The 15,714-nt window shown below is 37.0% G+C and overlaps 1 protein-coding gene and 1 non-coding gene across 8 annotated transcripts in view; both read left to right on the forward strand.

Annotated features, from left to right (window-relative positions):
• The window catches only part of CACNA2D1 (calcium voltage-gated channel auxiliary subunit alpha2delta 1), a 478,329-nt gene that overhangs the window by 376,057 nt on the left and 86,558 nt on the right, over window positions 1–15,714 (forward strand). The gene's annotated exons all lie outside the window — the stretch shown is intronic.
• Window positions 7,367–7,473, forward strand: LOC144218600 (U6 spliceosomal RNA). Its single transcript, XR_013331203.1, has one exon. It is a non-coding gene; the product is annotated as a U6 spliceosomal RNA (small nuclear RNA).

Raw genomic sequence — 15,714 nt, forward strand, 5'->3', positions numbered from 1 at the left:
GTACGTGTACCTGGATGAGGCACTGGGAACAGGAAAGGAACTTACATCTGGAACGTGTGTCAGTAACAATAAGAAAATACTTTACACCCCCCCCCCAGAGGCATAAAATTGATATCTATTTGATATGAAGCTGTTGGTTGTCTTTTTGAAACATGATACTATACTGAAGAATCAGCATCCGACATTGGGTTGGTCATTCACCAGTGCCAGTAGCTACATCACACTAGATGAGAAAGCCTGTGCTTTTAGGCCCATGTGTATCTTTTCTCTCTCCCTTCCTCTCCTCCTACTCTGCTGCTGAATTTATGGACCTATTTTGCAAGCACTACATTTGCCGCACACAAAAGCTGGATCAACTCCAGTGGGCAGATCATCTCTCTAAGTCATGAAGAGTCTCTAGTGGTCATTGATGTGAGACAAAGAAATCCACACATTTCATGCCTACTTCATAGGTACATCCTTATGCTTTTTCTCTAGAATGTTTTAGGGAAAGTCTTGCACTCTTGCTTCTCCAGGGCATTGGCCAACCACTCAAGTCATTTGCCACAGTAGGAGCCCATATATTTTATCTCAAGTTACACGTTCTTCCACACCATGCTGACGACCACGTGTATTTTGCCTCATGATCCCTCAGCATCCATTCCCTGACATCTTCTCCCAGTGTCTGCTGATTCATTTTAGGCAGATCTTGAATTTCTTCTGTTGAATGCGCTCTCTCCTTCTCTCTCTCTCTCTCTCTCTCTCTCTCTCTCTCTCTCTCTGGGACTAGTTCTCCAGGTAGGACATTTTGAGACCTGACCTATTTGTTGCCTAGAGCCAAGAGGGAAAATGGGATCAGATCTTTAGGAGAACAGGTGTCATCCCTTATGGTGTTTAGGACCAGAAAAACTACACCCTTTAGGAAGAAGATTAACTCTTCCAATTCAGAGTGTCTAGGAAAATCTGGAAGTTCACTGCTCTCAGTCACATCTACCCAGATGTTATACTCTTAGGGACCCATGATTTGCCTACCAGTGCCTTGACTTTACATAGCAACCTGACCAGGCTATGAATGCAGCCTTCTTTTTTAAGTATGTGACTCTCAAAAGCACATATGAGTTGAATGATTCTTATGATTTCAAATGAACACTTAAACACTATATCTGGATTATGCATTCTGCCTAGGTAGGATATTTTCTTTTTATATATTTTTATACTTTATCCTGTGTCCTATTAATTTCATATACCCTTATTTATGTTTATATAATATTTAATGTCAACTACATTAACTTCATAATTTAAAAAAATTCAGTTTTATTGATCAGCATGCTATATTTGGGGCTATAAAATGCCTGAAACGGGTACATTTAAAGACCATTATGATGCAACATTTTGGTAAGAGAAAAGCAAAGTTATATTTTTGTCTTTAACAGCTAGGCCTTTCTCACTAATTACAAATTTAATAATTTAATGATATGGAAATTCTAGGAAAACTAAAAATTCTAATAACCTGTTGTGTGTGTGTGTTCATGCGTACATGTACACATGTGCATGTGTTTTTTTTTCTCTGAAACTGAAAGTCTAGGAAAGAAATAATGTAACTTTTAGTGTTTATAACTTCAGGCACGCATTATAATAAGGCACTGAGGAAACCTGGTAGTCATTGTGTAATTAACTTTGGCAGTAATTTTTCCACAAAGCCCTTATGCATTTTTATTCATCCCCATACCAGTAAGGTCATGTGAGTCATCCAGAGAGTTAGGATGCAATCGATACGAACACTTGCCAAAATTGCCTAGAATTTTGAAAATTCAAGGACAGAATTTTCAGACAGAAAAACAGCCTCTCATCTTTAGATTTATATTTCTAAACCTCCTAATATTTGGTAAAGAACAGTAATTGTTATGCCGAAGTCATGTAAGGCATGTTTAAATGTCAGAACTACTGCCTAGGATGTCAGGTTCTATGGAGTTCTTTGTTATCTCCAGGGCGATTCTGTTATCTCCAGGACATAATTCCTTACAGAAAGGAAGCCTGCTGTTGAGCAAAGCTTATGCAAGCATAACGTAGCTGTTTTCCTACTAATCTGGTTACATGCTTTGATGGAAGGAAGTGGTGGATGATAGCAGCAACAATTCAATCACAGCATGTTCTGATTTACAGGCATAATTTCAAATGTTGACACAATGAGTGGAATTTGTTTATGAAACTCAGGGAGTTTGACATTTCAAGAGTAAAATACTGCAAGCCAGTGCAGGATGAAAAGGAAACGTGTGCTGATTATGAACAGTATGTGAAAAGTTAACAACTGAAGAAGATGGTCGTGTATTTCAATAAGATCACATGTCTTGTCGCTTAAGCATTAGGTTCAAATGTTCTGGTGATGTTAAGGATTTTTGAGTCCATTTTCTTCTTGGAAGTTTTTCTAATTTGTGGTCATCATAGAGTGCAGTCTTTGGAGGCACCTGGGTGGCTCAGTTTGTGAAGCATCTGACTTCAGCTCAGGTCATGATCTCATGGCTCCTGAGTTTGTCAAGCCTTGTGTTGGGCTCTGTGCTGACAGCTCAGAACCCTGGAGTCTGCTTTGGATTCTGTGTCTCCCCCTCTCTCTGCCCCTTCTTCACTCATGCTCTGTCTCTGTCTCTCTCTCTTTCAAAAATAAATACATATCTTAAAAAATTTAAAAAGTGCAGTCTTTGAGTACTCATGAGATTCAAAATATACTTCCTTATAATATCTCTGATATTGTAGGAGAAAGGGTTTTTTGTTCTTTCTTTAATGTAAGCCCCACTCTTTGCCTGGATGGTAGTCACTAAACAGCAAATCTGGAAATGATAGTCCCTAAATGCAAGTGCAGAATGAGAAGTGAGGAGCCGCAGCCATCATAGCAGGAGGCTGGACAGAGATGATGACAATGTCATGCTGGTGGCATTAGTAAGGCTCTCTCTCCTCTGGTTAAGTGACCTGCTTCCCACTCTCCACAGACAACCCTGCCTCTTAGATGTGCTGATCGAATTGTATAGAGACCATGTACCCCCTTTGAGGCGGACTCATTAGCTTACAAGTAGGATAAAATTTCAGGTACTTCCCAGTTTTTGACTTGACAGTTGAACACCAACTAATGTCACAGTGGAGGTTTGTTTAAGTACGAGATTGCACTTTCTCTCCAAGAAAGACATGATTTGGATTGTTCCTTGTCTCCTGTGCTTTAAATTTGAGTTTTCCTTCTAAAATATGCCTCCTGTGTTCCTAGACAAGGGCATGGTTTTCTTAGCTCAGAACTTTGCTACTCTGCCTGTAATAATGAGCACATTTGTAAGTTGCTGCACTACTTAAATTTAAAAGTCAGTTTTTTCATCCTTATAAAACAGGTCCTCTTTTTGCCAGAGCACAAATAAAGTAACGGATAATTGGTATGCCGGTGTGCTTTTGTGACACATGAAGTCAAGGAGAGAAATTTCATTTTGTGTCTTATAAAATAGTCCTCATCTAAATTTCAATAAATTTTTATGTTGATTCATCTCTCATTTGTGTCAATGACCAATAATATTATAGCCTTATACCCTTGCACGGGAAGGAGGGCCCCATAGCTGGACAGCAGAGCAGCCCCTGACAGCTGGTTAGAAATGCAGACTCAAGCACGACACCTGAGGAGTCCAACACTTCATTTAGCAAAGTCTGTCCACTGAATCCTAGGCAATGAGAAAATCGGGAAACCAGGGTACAGGAGGGAAGTACACTTAGCCAAGTCCAACAGGCATCTGTCTGGACCTTATTGTAACTTAGAATGCTTATTACTGATTTAGATTTTAAGATCTTGGTTAATTCTCAGCATTAGTAGTAGTATGGGTATTTAGGAATATCTTGTAGCCATTTGCTTTATGGAGGGTCATATTGAAACAGATAAGTAACTTTGGTTTTATTAAAAAAAAACTTCTTTTTTACAAATTTTATAAAGACAAAGATGAATGCTTGTCAAAATTACCTCTATTTAAAAGACACATAAAGGAATTAGGGAAGACTCTTTATTTGAGAAGACTCTCAAATGACAGATTTAGAGATTATGATAACAGGGCACATAATCAAGGTTATTTAGTTAAAAAAAAAAAAAAAAAGATTGCCAGAGGGTAACTTAATTTCTTTGCATGTATAAGGAACGTTTATAAGAAGGTGTTGACAGGGGCACCTGGGTGGCTTAGTCGGTTAAGCGTCCGACTTTCGCTTAGGTCATGATCTCGCGGTTCGTGGGTTCGAGCCCTGCGTCGGGCTCTGTGCTGACAGCTCAGAGCCTGGAGCCTGTTTCAGATTCTGTGTCTCCCTGTCTCTCTGACCCTCCCCTGCTCACGCTGTCTCTCTCTCTCTCCTAGAAATAAATAAAAATATTAAAAAAAAAAGAAGGTGTTGACAAGCATGATAACTATTTTTTCCACTAATTACATGGTGCACTAAAGATAGTTTTGGGTACTTAGAAATCAGTTACATTTACAGTTTTAGAAATGACGTGATCCTTAAGGTGAGGCTGAAGGACTACTTTTCCTTTGAACTGATTTATTGTTTTTAATAATATAAAAGTTATAACTTATTTGCTGGGGCTTGAAGGACTAGGAAAAGAGTCCATTCCTCATAAGAATGTCAGAACTTGTTAAAATTATTCAGTGTCCAGGTACTCATTTAATCATGACAGTAGGTCAAGACTGTCTGACCTGAGCTGTAGCTTTAACCAAGTTTCTCATAGGTACTTAAGCCATCATATTTGCTCCTAATTACTTAGTAGGCTTAAATTCAGCAGAAATAAAAATACAAATTGATATTTTCCTAAAATACTGACTCTTGGAATGCATATACTTTAGCCTTAATTTGTTGTGAATAGCAGAATCCCCTTTCAGCACATTCCTCAGGTTCTAGAAAACATTTTGAGAATCTTGATGTCTATGGTGGAGCTTGAAAACATGAACTAAACATGAAAATCTTTTTGTTGTGTGTTCCATTGAAAGGGACTTTGTCATAAAGTGACTAACTCCATGTCAAATTCTCTTGTAAATCAAACATTAGCATTCGCTTTTTCCCATAATTGATTCCTGTTTCTCACATTTTGTCCGATGATTGTACCTTTTGAAAATGTAGCATTCTAAAATTTTTTTTCATGCCTCATGATCTTTCTCCTGTTTAACCTGATGCTCTGTTGATAGGTACCTTCTTTAATTAATTTTTTTCATTAGTTTATCACATCATCATACTCAAGTTTTTCAAATATTTGTATGATTCAAATATATTTTAAATATTATATATATTTACATATTCAATTACAGTAGAACAGAGTTGGGTTGAATATAATTTCTTCAACTCATGCTGGTAACTATTTGTTGATCCCAAGTGCTATATCCTGTTTAAAAGAACTCAGTGGTGATGTTACTAACCTTGCTTAAAAAAAATAGGTCTGTTCTTTCTGTGAAGTGCATGTCTTACAGATATGCACAGATTAGAAATCACTTCTGATTTACCTTGAGTCTTGATGCTTCTGAGTCTAGACAGATGCATGCTTATTGCCCACTTTACTCAGATCTTTGCTCAACTGCTTCCTTAATAGGACTTCCTTGAGTACCAAATCTCCAATGTCATTCCAGTTTTGGTTATACCATCAAATATACAGATCAAATATGTTCATGTTCTTAAATGATTAGAGTCATCCTTACTTATTTTATCTGACTCCAGAATCTCTTCTCTGCAAATACTTAGATATGTATATTATTCTCTGAGTTATTCAGGCAAGTGCAGCCAAACTCATGACTGATTCCTTTTTTCAACTAGAAAAGATGTTCCAAATAATCAGCCTTAGGTACCACGAAAACAATAAGCATATTGGTGAACTCTGCATCATAATGTTGGTAAAGAGGAAAAGATCAAAGAGTATCTGATCATTTGGTCATTTCATTAAAGTTTCATCCTTGGGAGCTGGCATTCACATTTCCACAGGGCTGTGAAAAACACTTGTGATAGAAGTAATACTGATATGTTTGTTGTATCTTAAGAGTGTTGGAGAGAAAGCTGCCCATATTTCTAGTTGGGCAGATGCTGTAGAATCAGGATTGCACACTGGTTCACAAAATGATAGTTGAGAAAGAAAACATAAATATTAAGTAGAGATGAGCCGGGGAGCTAAATACAAATACTCTCAATTGCTTGAAACTCTAAATGCATATAACTCAAGCTGTTTAAGAGTTTTCTGTATGATAATTTAACTAGAATATATTAAAACTGATACTGGGGCTTATTCAGAAATTCACTCAACATTTCAATAAAAAGTCAACAGACTGAATTTTCGGCACGTCATGATTCAAGTTAATTGAAACATTTGTTTAAAAGTAAAAACACTTATTAAAAGTTTGGATCACCAGTGATTTATAATTATAGGCAAACATAAATTTTGTCTTAATAATGTTGCCAATACCTTCTCTATTTTATTGACGTGCCTTTCTTTTGACATTTACAGAATTCATTATTCCTTCTTTTATTAATTCTTTTAATAGTTACAATGATCAGATCTAAAAGATAAGATTTTAGAATTTGAAGGCCTTTCCAGGTGATCTGCTAAAGCTCCCCTTCCCCCCATCAAAGAAGAAACCTGAAGCTCAGAGGAGATAATTGAATCAGTTGTGACCATCGATGCTTTCCAGAGGCATGACTTGGATTAGACCTGACTTTCTAAAATTGGATTGAAAAGTGGAAACTTTTTAATCAACTTTTTATCCAATAGGCCAAGGAAACCATAAACCAGCAGTGTTGGGCAGCAGCAACATCAATTTGAGGACTAGAGTGTTGAAGGCCCACAGTGCTATTAACAGAGATATTTATAGCATCTCTAACTGTGCACGGGTGACCACCCCGACTGGTTTTCCCTGGACAGGGATTAATAATAGAAATTAGAATCCTGTTCACAATGTTTGCAAAAAATCTTGAATTACCTAGAAATACTTTCAGTAATGTATGTTGGATCTGCATTGTAGAAAAAAGAATATGAGGTATAAGTAGAAGAGTTGAAGTGGAGATACAGAAATGAATGTGAAATTAACAACTTCTTGAAATGAAAAGGTCACTCGTGTAGATATTACTTTGTCCAAAATTTATTGGCAGATGTAATTTTAATTAGATACACAAAAAAGTTCCAAATTTCAACAGGAAGTGTGGAAAAAGCATGACAGGATATAGCAGCTTACTTTTTTTGGTATAAATTGGAAATGATTAGACACCACAGAGAAAAGTGTGTTTGGTTGTTTGGGTTTGAAGTAGGACTCTGACTCGTGGTTGCTGTGTGATTTGGGGCACCTTGCTTAAAACTCTCAGCCTCATTTCCTCTATTGTATAAAGAAAATTATTAAAACTAAAACCAGTGCTCACTTTGGCAGCACATAGAGTAAAAATGGAACAATTAAGAGGAGACACACATGGTCCCGATGCAAAAATGACATGCAAATTCGTGAAGTGTTGCATATTTTTAAATCTTTAAAACTAAAACCATAGGCTTGGTGAAGATTAAAGGAATTAATGTATGTAAAGTGTTTAGCCTGGCTAAACAGTTGTGATTCTCAATATAAACTGGCTGGTAGTTTTTATTAGTAATATTAAAATAAGAAGTTAGTGAAATAAGGGAAATAGTAAAGGCATAAAAAATCTAGAAATTAATTGCGTATATTCATTATAAATAAAAATAAGACAATTCACAAGATTATGTGAAAATTAATATAAGAAAAAGTTTTACATTGTTAGCCATCAAGAAAATTCAAGTAATTAAAAGAATGAAATAATCTTTGTGCTTAGGATTTTGCAAATAAAAATGAATGTATTGTTGAAAGTGGAGTGAGACTGTTACAGACATCCTATAAATGAGCACAAAATTTCTGGAAGTTAATTTGGCAATAGCTAAAGAACTTGAAAATCATTCTTAACTGAGAATATTATGTACATATGTATTTGGATAAATGTTATCAGCTATTTCTCTAAGTTTTAGGATAACCATTTTGTTGCCTTATAATATTTATAGTTTCTAAATTTCCTGTGAAAATAAGAAAATCAAAATAAATATATTTAATAGGAATAAAACTTAACCAACATTTTAAAGATCACACCCTCCTTTCACTTTGCTTTTATTTTCCTTCATCGCCATCTGGTGTCCAAAATGTGGATAGCTTCTCATACTATGATTGTAAAGGCTTGATACACAAAATCATATTGTTTATTTTAGATAATTTATCTAAATTAATAATCCTGTATAATATAATTTGCTACATAAATTATTTATTATACTTAGATTATATAAATAAGTTAACTCGTATTTTATAATTACAAGAGTTACCCATATTTCAAAGTAGCCTGGTCTGGATTTGAGGTGGGTTTTTTGTTGTTGATTTATTTTGAGAGAGAGAGAATGAGTGCAAGTGGGGTGGGGGCAGGAGGAGAGAAGGGCAGGGGAGAGAGAATCCCAAGCTGACTTCACGCTCAGTGTGGAGCCTGATGTGGGGCTTGATCACACAACTGTTAAGGTCATAACCTGAGCTAAAACCAAGACTTAGACGCTTATCTGACTGAGCCACCAAGGTGTCCCTAATTTTTACTATTTCTAGAGGAAAACTACTTGAGCCCAATAACTATTTCAAAGGTAGACCTGGTGTGCTGTGAAGATGTGTTCTAATACCCCACAAGGGTATCATTTGTAGGCAAGTTTGCTTTCCAGGAACTTGATGCTTCTTTGACTTACAATGTGTTTCAAGGAAGTGCCAACATTTTGTCATCTTTATCCAGAGTGGATTCAGTGAACAGCAGAGTTCTATCTCTCAGAAATATTTTGTGAAATGATTTCGTACTTAGCAAAGTACATGAGAACAAAAATACTGTCTTTATAAAACCAAGAGTTTAAATTACTTCATTTGAGAAGTTAGTAATTTATTTCGGCTCTGAAAGTATCTTTTACTTTGATGTGTGTACTTGACTATGATATTTAATAGGAAGGTTCTTTGAAAGCAGTGAAATTTACTGTTGATGGTTATCTCAGAGACTGTTTCAAATATTAAGTTAATGTTTGAAGAATACCTATATTGTCCTGTTAGTGAACTTAATTTAAAACTCACTAAAACTGGTATTGTTTATCATTAATCTAGGAATCTGTTCTGATTGGAGAATTGACCACACTAGTGCTTATACTGAAATTATTTTTAAAGGATAGAGTTGCACTTGATTTAACATCTACTTTGTGTCAGGCTCTATGATAGATGTTTTAGGCACATCTTCATTTGGGTATCTGAATAGTGTCTATTTGGACAGAATATTTATATTTATGAATATGCAAATCTAAGAACATATTGTAGAGCTAAAATATAATTTCTACAATTAGAAATCTATAACTTGGATTTTTAAATGTTCATTTTTGAGAGAAAATGTGAGCAGGGAGGAGCAGAAAGAGGAAGACAGAGGATCCAAAGTGGGCTCCATGCTGACAGCGGAGAGTCCGATGTGGGGCTCAAACTCACAAACCACGAGATCATGACCTAAGCTGAAGTAGGCCACTTAACTGACTGAGCCACCCAGGCACTCCTATAACTTGATTTTGATCAACATTTAACACTGTCTTCTAATGGAACTCCATAGTTATACTCATTAAATATTTATAGCATACTATCGCCAAGTACTAAGATTGAAATGGTGGGATGGCTATTTTCTTTGACTATGTGAGCTTCTAATCCAAAGGAACAGTCTATCAGGATATCATACAAAGAAATAGGATATTTTAAGTGTGTTGTGGTCTGGAAAGAAGAGATCTATCTAACCCTAGGAGAGGTTACAATGAGGTGGTTTGATCTAGTCAGGGAAGGTCAGGAAAGCTGTTTGTAAAGAACAACTGTTGAGGTAAGCGCAACAGCCAAATGAGGAAGAGAAGAAAAGTGTTGCAGGCAGAGGAACAGATTATAGATAGGAAGGAGGAGAGGAAAGAATGTTCATTTGTTGGAACAGAGATACAAAGTCCCACTGGATTTATACCCCATACGCTCCCTGTGACCCACTTGTCTTTCTCGGCATGCTAGCAGCGTTGTTCTCAGCGATTCTAATAAGCGACTTACTCAGCTGAATTTTCTGGAATTGAGAAAGGAATCAGTGTGATGTTAGTTTGGATTTTGGACTCTGTAGGATTTGTTAAATATACATTTTTTTTAAAAAGCGTTTTCTTAATAGATGACAAAAGCTGGCCTCCTTAAATCCATTTTTGTTCACAATATACAATTTCGAAGCTTTGTAATACTGTATTATTGAACTTTGCCCTAAGGCTTTAATATATGTATATGATTTATGTATGAAACATGTGGCTTATAAATTGAAGTCCAGGCACATGTTACCAAAGACTGCAGTTTCAGCTTGTGAAAATAAACCTACTCTTTTTGTCTGTTCTGAAAGCAGATGAGTGTAAGGTGTCTGAAATATATGCTTGGCTAATTTAGAACTTTTAAACTTTCTCATCCCTTTCCTAGGAAAGTAAGATTTGCTATGGGGACTTACACTTTGTAAGCTATTCATTTCTCTGAATTATTTATGAATTTTATTATGAGTATAATCATAGACTTTCTGTTGCACACCACTGAATTTGTATTTAATGAATTGAATTTACATTTAATCAGTTTGTTAAAGTGACTTAATGAGATGCTTCGTTCTTCTGTGTTAAAAGCAGTTCAAGGCCAACCGAAAGACTCAGGGCAGTACGTTATTTAGTGTTCACTTTCTGCATAACTTGTAATTTTTTCATGATTCATCATTTAACTAAATCAGTTAATAACATTCCTATAACCATTTCTAATAATTCCATAAAGTCAGACATTTTACTGTTAATGTACTGGCAAACTTTTTTTTTTTTTTTAACTTTCTAACGTGGGAATTCTCACATTCATTTATTTTCAAAAAAGAATGTGCAGGGTAAGATTGTATCACATTATCAAAGAATGGAATGAAAGAGGCAGTAGAATTTGGATCTGAAGATACTAAGTTTTCAACATTTGCATTTATGGAAAACAGCAAAGAAATATATTGGAGCTTTTCCCTCATATATATGGTGTGCCTGAAAGTACTGTTCAAAGTAAAAATGAGAAAGAACTCAAAATATTTATCTGCGCAGGACACTTTGCTTCTTGTTTTATCTCCACTCTCTCTGAACCTTTCATCTCCTCCTTACTTTATCTTTCTTTTAATGTTTATTTATTTTTGAGGTGGGGGAAGGGAGAGAGAGACACAGAGAGAGAGAGAGAGAGACAGAGAGAGAGAGAAAGAACATGAGCAGGGGAGGGGCTGAGAGAAAGGAAGACAGAGGCTGAGGCAGGCTCCAGGCTGCGCTGTCCGCACCTGGGCCTGACCTGGGGCTAGAACTCAAGACACAGGAGATCAGGACCTAAGCTGAAGTCTGCCGCTTAACCGACAGTGCTACCCAGGAGTGCCCTCCCTTTCTTTATCTTGATTGCTTTGCTGTTCGGTGGGGACCAGCCACAAATGTTAACTGTCACCTCTTCAACCCCCAATCTATGTATATGCCCAGCATCTATACTCAGGACGCCCTCTTCCTGGAACATTGAAGTCAGGGGTCCTTCCTCCACATATAGGCTGTATCTGCCCTTCCCACCTGCACAAGAACTTTGTATTTCACTCTTTACTATTTCCAGCATCTTTTCTTCCTTCACTCTTCCGTATGACTCTTCTCTCGCTCCAGTGACCCTCCACTTTCGGGAAGCCTTTCCTTGACCTCAGATTTACCCTTAGAGGTACCCCCGTCTTTTTCTCCTTTGCTTCTCAGCCTTAAGCTCTTTGAACACAGGGAAGATATGCCTCTGCCCGTTCAACCACTTCCCATTGTGCTTCAGAGTGTGTGCATTCTGCCCCCTCCACCGGCACTGTATGACGTGGATGCTTTCATTGGGCACTTTGAATCCCCCAGCTCTGTATCTGAACTGCAGTGTCTTCCCTGAGACATTTTTTTTCCCCCTCTCATCATCCCAAACAGTCCGGTCTCCTGATTTCTTTCCTGCCTCTGAGAGAACTTATTTCAACAGTTGTCATAGAGACTCCTTTTTCTACTTCCTTTTGATATTTAAGGTTTTATTTTTATTTTTATTTTTTTAAGTTTACAGCCAAGTTAGCATATAGTGCAATAATGATATCAGGAGTAGAATCCAGATATTCATCCCCTAATACGACACTCACTGCTCATCGCAAAAAGTGTCTTCCTTAATGCCCCATACCCTTTTAGCCCACCCCCCCCCACAGCCCGTCCATCAACCCTCAGTTTGTTCTCTGTATTTAAGTCTATTACGTTTTGTCTTCCTCCCTGTTTTTATATTATTTTTGCTTCCCTTCCTTACGTTCATTTGTTTTGTATCTTTGAGTGAAGTCATATGATATTTCTTTCTCTGACTGATGAATTCCACTTAGCATAATACACTCTATTTCCATCCACATTGTTACAAATAGCAAGATTTCATTCTTTTGGATTGCTGAGTAATACTCCATTGTGTATGTATGTGTGTATACACACACACACACACACACACACACACACACACCAAATCTTCTTTATCAATTCATCTCACAGTGGATATTTGGACTCTTTCCATACTTTGGCAATTGTTGATAGTGCTGCTGTAAACATTGGGGTGCATTTGCCCCCTTCAAAACAGCACACCTGTATCCCTTGGATAAATTCCTAGCAGTGTAATTGCTGGGTCATTGGGTAGTTCGATTTTTTTCTTTCTTTTTTTTTTTTTTTTTTTTTTAGGAACCTCCACACACTTTTCCAGAGTGGCTGCCCCAGTTTGCATTCCCACTAGTTCCATATCCTCACCAACATCCGTTGTTGCCAGAGTTGTTAATCGAGCCATTCTGACTGGTGTGAGGTGGTATCTCATTGTGACTTTGATTTGTATTCCCTGGCGATGAGTGATGTTGAGCGTTTTTTCATGTGTCTATTAGCCATCTGTAGGTCTTCTTTTGAAAAGTGTCTATTCATGTCTTTTCCCATTTCTTCACTGGATTATTTATTTTTTGAGTGTTAAGTTTGATAAGTTCTTTATAAATTTGGATATAAACCCTTTATCTGACATGTCATATTCAAATGCCTTCTCCCGTTCCATTGGTTGCCTTTTAGTTTTGCTCTTGTTTCCTTCACTGTGCAAACACTTTTTATCTTGATAAGGTCCCAATAGTTCATTTTTGCTTTTGTCTCCCTTGCTTCTGGAGATGTGTTAAGTAAGAAGTTGCTGCAGTCAAGGTCAAAGAGGATTTTGCCTGCTTTCTCCTCTAGGATTTTGATGTCTTGCATTTAGGTCTTTCATCCATTTTGAGTGTATTTTTGTGTTTGTTGTAAGAAAGTGGTTCATTCTTGTACATGTTGCTGTGCAGTTTTCCTAACACCGAGTGCTGAAGAGACGGTCTTTACCACTGTATATTCTTTTCTGCTTTGTTGAGGGTTAGCTGGCCATACATTTGTGGGTCCATTTCTGGGTTCTCTATTCTGCTCCATTGAGCTATATGTCTGTTTTTGTGCCAATACCATACTGTCTGATGATTACACTTTGTAATACATCTTGAAGTCCGGAATTGTGATGTCTCCAGCTTTGGTTTTCTTTTTCAGGATCGCTTTTGTTATTCAGGGTCTTTACTTGTTCCATACAAATTTTAGAATTATTTGTTCTAGCTCAATGAAGAATGCTGGTAGGGATTATATTGAATACGTAGATTGCTTTGGGTAGTATCAACATTTTAACAGTAATTGTTCTTCCAATCCGTGAGCATGGAATGCTTTTCCATTTTTTGTGTGCCGTTTTCAATGTCTTTCATAAGCTTTCTATAGTTTTCAGTGTATAGATTTTTCACCTCTTTGGTTAGGTTTATTCCTAGGTATTTTATGGGTTTTGGTGCAATTGTAAATGGTATCGATTCCTTGATTTCTCTTTGTTATATCATTAGTATCGTGTCATATGTGAAGAGTGAAAATTTGACTTCTTCCTTGCCGATTTGGATGAAACTCATTTCTTTGTGTTGTGTGATTGCTGAGTATAGGACTTCCAATAATGTGTTGCCTAACAGTGGTGAGAGTGGACATCCCTGTGATGTTCCTGACCTTCAGGGGAAAGCTCTCAGTTTTTCATCATGAAGAATGATATTAGCAATGGGTCTTTCATATATGGCTTTTATGATCATGATGTATGATCCTTTTATCCCTACTTTCTTAAGGGTTTTTATAAAGAAAGATCTTGCTTTTTGTCAGATGCTTTCTCTGCATCTATTGAAAGGACCATGTGGTTCTTGTCCTTTCTTTTATTGATGTGATGAATCACATTGATTGATTTATGGATATTGAACCAGTCCTGCATCCCAGATATAAATTCCACTTAATTGTGGTGAATAATTCTTTTAATGTATTGTTGGATCCATTTGGCAAGTATCTTGTTGAGAACTTTTGCATCCATATTTGTCAGGGAAATTGACCTTTGGTTCTCCTTTTTAGTGGGGCCTTTGTCTAGCTTGGGAATAATTGTATATAAGGTTTTAAGCCAAATTTCTATGCTTAAGCTGTCATCTTCTTCTTTTTTTTTTTAATCTTTAGCCAAAGATTTCTTTTGAGCCTCACACTTTGAATGTTGTGAACACTCATCCTCCCTTGAGCTCTGCACTTCTCTGGTCTCTTTCCCGAATACCCTTGAACCTATCACTCCTGCAGCCCTCCACCATCGCGATGCCCAAGTCAGACACCTGCATGGCATTTGTGGCACTACTCTCTTCCTCAGTTACATACCCAGTCCGCCACCATATGCTGTGGATTCTTCTCCAAAATAGATCTGCAGCCCCTCCTTTTCTGACCATCTCCACAAAAAAAGAGCCTCTTATTATGTTCAGCCAGGTTACTATGATAGTCTTCTAATAATTTCCCCTCCTTTACATTTTGCTCACCTTAAATCTATTTCCCAAACAGCAGCTCAGATGATCTCTCAAAATTTTACATTAAATTATTTTGTTTGTGGCTTAAAATCTGTGACTTTCCATTTGGCAGAAAAGCAAATGCCAATTCTTCAGCATTTCTGTTACTTCCTGAATGATCTAGCCCGGCCTCCCTCCCTCCCTGAACTCCTTTAATGTCCTTGTCCTCACTCATATGTGACTGAACTAAACTCTCCTTCATATATGCCTGGAAGTCTTCTCCCTGCTCCCCACATCATAGCTCCTTTACATTGTTGTTCTCTTGGCCTTCCTCCATAGCTTTAAATGAAACATTTCTCTGGAATCATAGGAAATGTCATTTCTCACAGGAGTTTTCCCCTGACTGCTCATAGTGCATGCTAGAGCCCACTCATGATATTGTCTCCTAGGAAATAATATTTTATTGCTTTTGCAGAATTAATCCTAATGTATTGCAATATATTAAGAGGCTCTATAAGAATAGTTAAAATCCCCGCCTCTGTGTCACACCCCTCATCTGATACTGTCTCTTATTTGCTCTGTGACAATGGGCAAGGTATTTAACCTCCCAGGGCCTAAGTTTCCTCATGAATAGTAATAATATATATCTTGTAGGGCATTTTCAAAGAGGAAATGATTAATATTTGTAGGGTAAATGCAGTGCAAGTCAGACACCATATATGTGCTTACATGTGTGTGTGTATATATATATATGTTTGTGCATAATGTACTAAATGCCCAAAGGCACAAAACCAT

The sequence above is a fragment of the Crocuta crocuta genome, unplaced genomic scaffold, assembly GCF_008692635.1.
Source record: "Crocuta crocuta isolate KB4526 unplaced genomic scaffold, BGI_CrCroc_1.0 scaffold417, whole genome shotgun sequence".
NCBI lineage: Eukaryota > Metazoa > Chordata > Mammalia > Carnivora > Hyaenidae > Crocuta > Crocuta crocuta.